The sequence below is a fragment of the Fundulus heteroclitus genome, chromosome 16 (genome assembly GCF_011125445.2).
Source record: "Fundulus heteroclitus isolate FHET01 chromosome 16, MU-UCD_Fhet_4.1, whole genome shotgun sequence".
NCBI classification, from domain to species: Eukaryota; Metazoa; Chordata; class Actinopteri; order Cyprinodontiformes; family Fundulidae; genus Fundulus; species Fundulus heteroclitus.
In genome coordinates this window covers 32,721,957-32,728,961 of record NC_046376.1, presented here as the reverse complement: position 1 = coordinate 32,728,961, position 7,005 = coordinate 32,721,957, and the positions used below count along the sequence as shown (strand labels likewise).

The window sequence follows — 7,005 nt, the reverse complement described above, 5'->3', positions numbered from 1 at the left end:
TTGTATGCCGAATCTAGAAAGAACTGATTACAAATTAAATAGTGAACAAAGATTTTGTTTTCCCAATGAAGTGTTGAGCTTTTCCACCAGGTGGCGAATAAACCCTCCAGACCACTCAGGTCTTCTGGCTCCAGCCTGCTCTGCATACCTAGAACACTAACCAAACACAGAGAAGCAGCATTTAGTTCCTATGCTCCACTTATCTGGAACAAACTTCCAGAAAACTGTAAAAGTGCTGAAAGCCTGAGTTCTTTAAATCGAGATTAAAAACACATTTGTTTAAAATTGCCTTTGAATGTTCAAGTTAAACTGTTTTACTGTTTTCAAATGTTCTTTTTTTGTTTCTACATTCTATCCCTACTTGCTTTTATTTCTATATTTTAAATCATGTAAAGCACTTTGCATTGTCTCTGTACTGAATTGTGCTATATAAAATTTGCCACAATTGCCATGTCATCACAAAACCTCTCAAAGCAATTCTGAGAATTCACTTTAAAAAGTATAAAAAGTAGCCATTATTTTGTAGGATTTAAACATGGAAAAATGAGTATTGGCCAAAAAAACATTTAAGTACCATGTTATTCATGTAAATATGCATTACTTAAATCTTCCTCAGTTATTGACATGTGGTCATTTAATTCTTGCACAACTGTTGTGATGACATTGAAAATGGCCAGGGTTGTGCAACTTTAGTTTCTCAATTATTTCACATCAGTATTGCTGACAGATCGTTCTGATTTCCCCCCCCCCCTTTCAGTTGAAAGGAGATTTTTCCTCTTTATATCCAGTACAGAATCACGGTCCAAAAAAAAAAAAAAAAAAAAAAAAAAAAAAAAAAACACACACACACGACCTGGATACTGAGAAGCTTCACCAGATACAGAAGCAACTGCTTTTTAAAAAAAGGAGACATGTTTAACACCTTCCTAGAGTTAGCTGTCAATGCTCGTCTGAGTTAGCATACTCCATGTAGAAAGGCAAAGATTTGAACCCTTGCTTCAAGATAGCACCATAAGTATTAGCATCATGTGCCGACCAAAAAGCCCATCCTACTTGATTTTTGCCGAATTCTGGGTTAAAAATATATAATAATTGGGACCCCCTCGGTAATTACCCTTTTGAATCCAGAAGGGAGACATTCCTTAGAGGCATGGTCAGGGGTTGCCTTTTCTTCCCTCATCCGAGGCAGGTTTATCACAGCTCTTTTAATCCACGAAAACAGATTTTACCTTTTTAAGCACTCCTAAGTGGGCTTTAGGATTTTATTTTCAAATCAGGAAACACATTTTTTTTTTAGGAGGCTTTGAACAGAAGGCACTAGGCCTTCCAACCAAGAACTAAAGGCAGAGACAAGTCCAGCTCAAAATGTTTTATTCAGAAAATAAGTTACAAGAAGACCAACTACTGAATACACAACCAGGAGACCAGCCACAACTACAACTTCAGATACAGAGTTAGAACAGATCAGTGAAATGCTTCCAAGCAAATTGAGTAGATTCAGGAACATTTCTACTCCATGTAGACTTTTGGCCTTTAGACTTTTTGCAGCACCCCAGGGTGTGCTTGTCAAACAGGTACTCTGCCATCTTGTTGTTGTGGGCATCCATGCGGGTCAGGTTGGTGATGTAGTCTCCAAGCTTCTTGATGGCCTCCACCTGGTCGTTCAAGTAGTTGGACTCCAGGAAGTCGCACAGCTGAAAAGGAGTTTCTCATTAGATTCAAAACATTAAACGCTTAATTAGAATATTAAAAAAAACAAACATGTAAAGGCCACATTAAACTTACATGGGGGTCGACGTGATCAGAAGCCAGCTTGTGCAGGTCCAGCAGGGCCTGGTTGACATTTTTCTCCAGCTGCAGGGCGCACTGCATGGCCTCCAGGCCACTGCCCCACTCATCCTTCTCCGGTTTCTGCAAAAATAAAGGTTTTCAGTATACGTTTCTCAAGTCCCCAATTACATTTTTTTTAAAGTTCATTTTAAAATTGTGCTGGGTGCCACCGCAGGCAATTACCCCGATGAACAAAGCGTCAGTGTCCATTTACAGACACTACCAGGAGCAGAAGGCTCATTTTCTAATATTTTGCAGCAGCTAGGAAAGCAGCTCCGTTTACCTTCACGTCCTGGAGAGAGATGCGGCCTCCTCTCTTGTTCTGGAAGGACAGCAGCTTCTCAGCATGCTTCCCTCTCCTCATCGCTGTTCTCCTTGAAGTAGTGAGAGAAGCCCGCAGCGCCACGGTCGTCGCGGCAGAAGTAATATGCCTGGTGGAAAAGCAAAGAGGTAAACAGTTATTATTAGCCTTAAACGCCGCCATCATTATCGGGCTATGGTCAGAACGCATTAAGTCACGGCGGGAGTCTAGGAAGAACTGCAGCTTGAGTGTAAGCGCAGCATTTTGGGTACAAGTGAGGTTGACGAAAAATTAGCCAATAGAGCAGGTTAGTGACACCAGTAGTGAAAGGTTATTCTTACCATAGAAGTGTAGGTGTAGGAGGCGAAACAGCTCCATGTTTGACCATCCTGTTAATGGCGGCCTCGCAGTCGCGGTGGTAGTTCTGACGCACCTGAGATTCCATGTTGGCTGGCGTTGAGTTTTTTAAAACAAAAACGAACGGTAAAAAAATAAAGCTTTAGTTTCAATTTTAAAAATAGTGTTCAAGTAGAAGCAGGGTTGAGAGATCTCCGGAATGCAGGCTTGTTCGGCTCAATGAAAAGAGGAAGTTCCGTTCAAACACTGTTGAAGCAAGAACTCCTTGAGGCTTTGGTTCTTCAGTGGAAGCTGCCCTGTATTTATACGGCTCGCGAGACCTCGTGACAGACATTGACGTCATGTACTCAGCAGGTTTCCGCCAATGAGCAAGCGAGGGGGAGACAAGCAGGATGTAAACAACAAAACTCCGAGGAAGTGATAAAATTTCTTTCGTTTCTTGGAGCGGGGAAACCAAGAATTGGGATGTTCTCGTGGTCTCGTGTTGCCACGTGCGATGACGACATATTTCCCCAGACTATTTCATAAAGTAGTAAACTAAATAGCAGTTTATTGAAATTTTCTGTGAAATGTGTGCACAACAATCAGTATGCTTGCTTAAACAACCATTGTAAAACCATTCAAAAAGACAACACATCTGAACTGGATATAAATCAGTTAATCTGGTTTTAAAAAGTCTTCCCTGAGTTTTCTCTTATGGTAAACTAAGGTGAAACCTTGCAGCCACAAAGTGAGGGCCGTCATGTAGCTGGTGGCAGTGCAAAAATAAGCACCAACAGCTCCTCAATAGAACCCAGTGTCAGCCCTAACTGGCTAGAACTGCATGGGTGGATGACTGTTATTAAGGTGTACAAAAGTCTTGAAATATTACAGTTTCAAAATTTCTTTGTAAAAACTATACTTACAATATAAAGTACTCTTATTGAGATGCTAGAAAAGATGTGGAGTAGTGGAGCCTTTTCCCTGTATGCCGTTGCACGTGGACTGGCTGAAAAGGCACATTCTGCTCTTCTTAAAAGAAATATAAATGTGGCTGTTTGGGGTTAGGGTTATTCTGAGGGTGAGCACACTTATTCAACTGAGTCATTGTAGCTTTTTTTTTGGCCACAGCACAAATGTGCTAAACTGAACTTGGTTCACCTCCCTGAGCACCGTGTGACTTTCAAAACTGCTGATGTGACACTGAAATACAACCAGCATGATTTTTTATGCTTTTACTCAACATCAGAGCAATCTTGCATGACAAAGCAAAAACAAAACAGACAAAAAAAAGCCTCACTTAGCCAGACCTTTCGGTAACATCCACCAAACTCACTTTAGATATAGTTTTGAACCATGTAGCAACACAGCATGTTCAGTTTTTCTATTTGTTTTGCTATTTTGCTGTAAAATGCTATCTTATCAAGGCAAGATCCACCCATTCATAAAAGTTATCATTAATTATTTGTAGTAAGTAGTTGGGATATATAATATATATATATATATATATATATATATATATTATCTATCTATATATATATATATATCTATATATATATATATATATATATAGATAGATAGATAGATAGATAGATAGATAAATATACTACATATATACATATATATGTAGTGGTTGTGTGGTGGCCTAGTGGTTAGAGCACAGAGCTTTGGTCCCAGAGGTTCTGAGTTCAACTCCCACAAGCTGCCATTCTGGGTCCCTGAGCAAGACCCTTAACCCCCAATTGCTCCCTAGGCGCCGCACAGTGGCAGCCACTGCTCCCCAAGGGGATGGGTTAAGATGCAGAAGTGAATTTCTTCATTGTGAGATCAATAAAGTTAAATTATTTTATATATATATATATATATATATATATATATATATATATATATATAAATATATAGATAGATATATATATATATATATATATATAGATATATAAAATAATTTATTTATTTATTTAACTTATTGATATATATATATATATATATATATATATATATATATATATATATATATATATATATATATGTATGTGTGTATGTATGTATGTACATATCCTGTATACTGCCATGTACGGGCTTGTCTGCGTGGACGCCTGCTTTGTTTAAACCCTCTTCATTTAGTAGAACCCATAGTCTTTCTTACAAAGCAGGTTTATTACCTTTTTGACACAGTGCACCTGACAGATAAGGGATAGAAATCCCAGCACCTTCAGACTTTTTGAAATTTGAAAGCATATACAGTAGTTCCCCTCTTATTCATTGATGGGTAATACATAACAAACACATTCCCTGCTTCTGTAAGAGGCTCAGCTTGTAGAACAGGTCCATCTGTCACATAATTTCACTTTTAGTAATGGAGTCTGCAACTTCCTGAAGGCTTTTCTGGCCGTTGAACAATGCTTAGGATGTAAAAGCTTGTTCCATAACATGCTGCTGAACGTCTTCATTTAGAAGTAATAGTAAGAACTGTCTTGCGAATCTTCTGGAAGGTCAACCCTAAACCTAATTCTCCAGCCTTGTATGTAGGCTACTACACAGAATAAGTCTGAAGCATTGTTTATATTTTCTTTTATATCATCAATCAACCAGAGAATAGATGAACAGAACAGATGAAAATTAGTTGTTTTTTTTTGCTAGATCTGGCTTATTGTTAATAGTAATTATCCTTTTGAATAATTAATAGTAATTGTCCTTTTGAATAAACAAACAGAAAAATTATGCAGAAATATAAAAGTAAAAATAGAGCAACTGCAGTGTTACTTAAAAAAAACTTTGGCTATTTGCTGTTGTTCCAGTATTACCCATTTTGCAGACCATTTATCTGTACTCCAGTTTTTATGTTACAAAATAATTAAAGGTTTCTTTCAATGCTGCTGATAATTTAGCCTTTCTGGTCATTTTTACATTTTATGCACATCCTTAAGTTTAATGACCTGTGGTTGCCTATGCCTCTTGGGGTAGTTCTTTGTTGGTATATACCTCCTAAATGTTGAGAAGATAATGATGTGCCTCGAAAAAATAACTCTTAAGCCTACAGTGCTGATATAGATGTAGATGTACTGATTGCTTCTTTAATCAGCATGCTCATTAAACATGTAAATAGGGGTGCATTTCACTTTTCCTTGCCTATGGACCCAAAAGATTTTTTAGTTCGCTCCGCCCGCCATTTGGCTATAATACCTTATCTATCAACCTTTTTGCCCCCCCCCCCCCCCCCCCCCCCCCCCCCCCCCCCCCCCCCCCCCCCAGACACACACACACACACACACACACACATTTTAAAACTTCCTATGCCCCTGCAATGTGAATCAGTGCAGCATTGCTGGTCATTGTAGCCAAAGACTGTATGCAGCTTACATGTCAGTGTCATTTGCAGTCAAATTTGCCTTCTTGCAAAAAATGGATGCAGAATCAGATATGCTGTGATCCAAATTTATTGATTATTCATTCTTTTTTTTCAGATTGTGGCTACAATGAAATATTCTAACAGAAGATACTAGAATTGTCTGTCTCTTCTCTCTTGACGAACAGGCCCATGGCCTCATCTTCATCACACTCAATATTTCCCTTGTGATGCACCTGGGGAAACATCTTCTTGCATGCCTAATCCATCCTTGGCATGCACTCTGCATCTATATCATGGGCAGCAGCGGTCATTGCATTGAGCAAGAGCTTCTGGTGATAGGAGCAGTGATCATATACCTTCCATCTCCATGCACTGAAGAATTCCTCTATATGGTAAATACAGAAATATCTGTAATATACTGTATAGCACAATACCTGCTCTCCAGTCGAAAAACTCTTACAATGGATGCAACCGTGTTTCTATTGAGAAACAGGGTGGCCTCTTGTCCCGCCCCTCTAAGGGAAAGACCATGATTTACCACATGATCAATCACAGGTTGCCTAAATTTCAATCTGTATCTTCTCAGCTACAATGCCACCTTCACACACGGATTCCTCTTCCTCATAATCTTCTTCCATGACCCATCAACCTCTTATCTGACTCTCATCTGCCTTAGACCATCCATGCTTGCAAAGAACAACAGCTGGAAAATTTCTGTTCTCCAGCTAAAAAGCCAGAAGGAGAATCTTCTGACATCATGTTGTGACTCAGCCATGCTGGAGAACCCTCCAGCATGGCCGTCTTAAAACAATTCTCCAAAAAAGCGCTGGCCAAAATCCCTCGACAGTGACGGAAAAGATTCAATTAGTGTTAATCAGTGTTATGATTGCACAAACGTATCACAATAATTTAAGAAAGCATGAAATACCCACTAAAGGTAGTGTTACAATAAATGATTGTGTATACTCTGTATCTTGATACATGTACACAGTTGCAGTGGGTAACTGCACTGCCTTTGCATTTCATGGCATATTTACAGTTTTCCTTGTTGCATACCCAGGAGGAATTCCTCTCTGTGAAACATGACCTTTTGCTTGCATCTCCACCCTGTTCAGGACCACCCCAAGTCTAACAGAGCTGTCAGTTGAACCGCCAGGATACAAAGGGTCAGATTTTAATTAAAGTCTTG

The 7,005-nt window shown here is 39.1% G+C and overlaps 1 pseudogene; it reads right to left on the bottom strand.

Moving 5' to 3' along the window:
* Positions 1-1,454: 1,454 nt before the first annotated feature.
* Positions 1,455-2,591, bottom strand: LOC118566338 (annotated as a pseudogene).
* Positions 2,592-7,005: the final 4,414 nt, after the last annotated feature.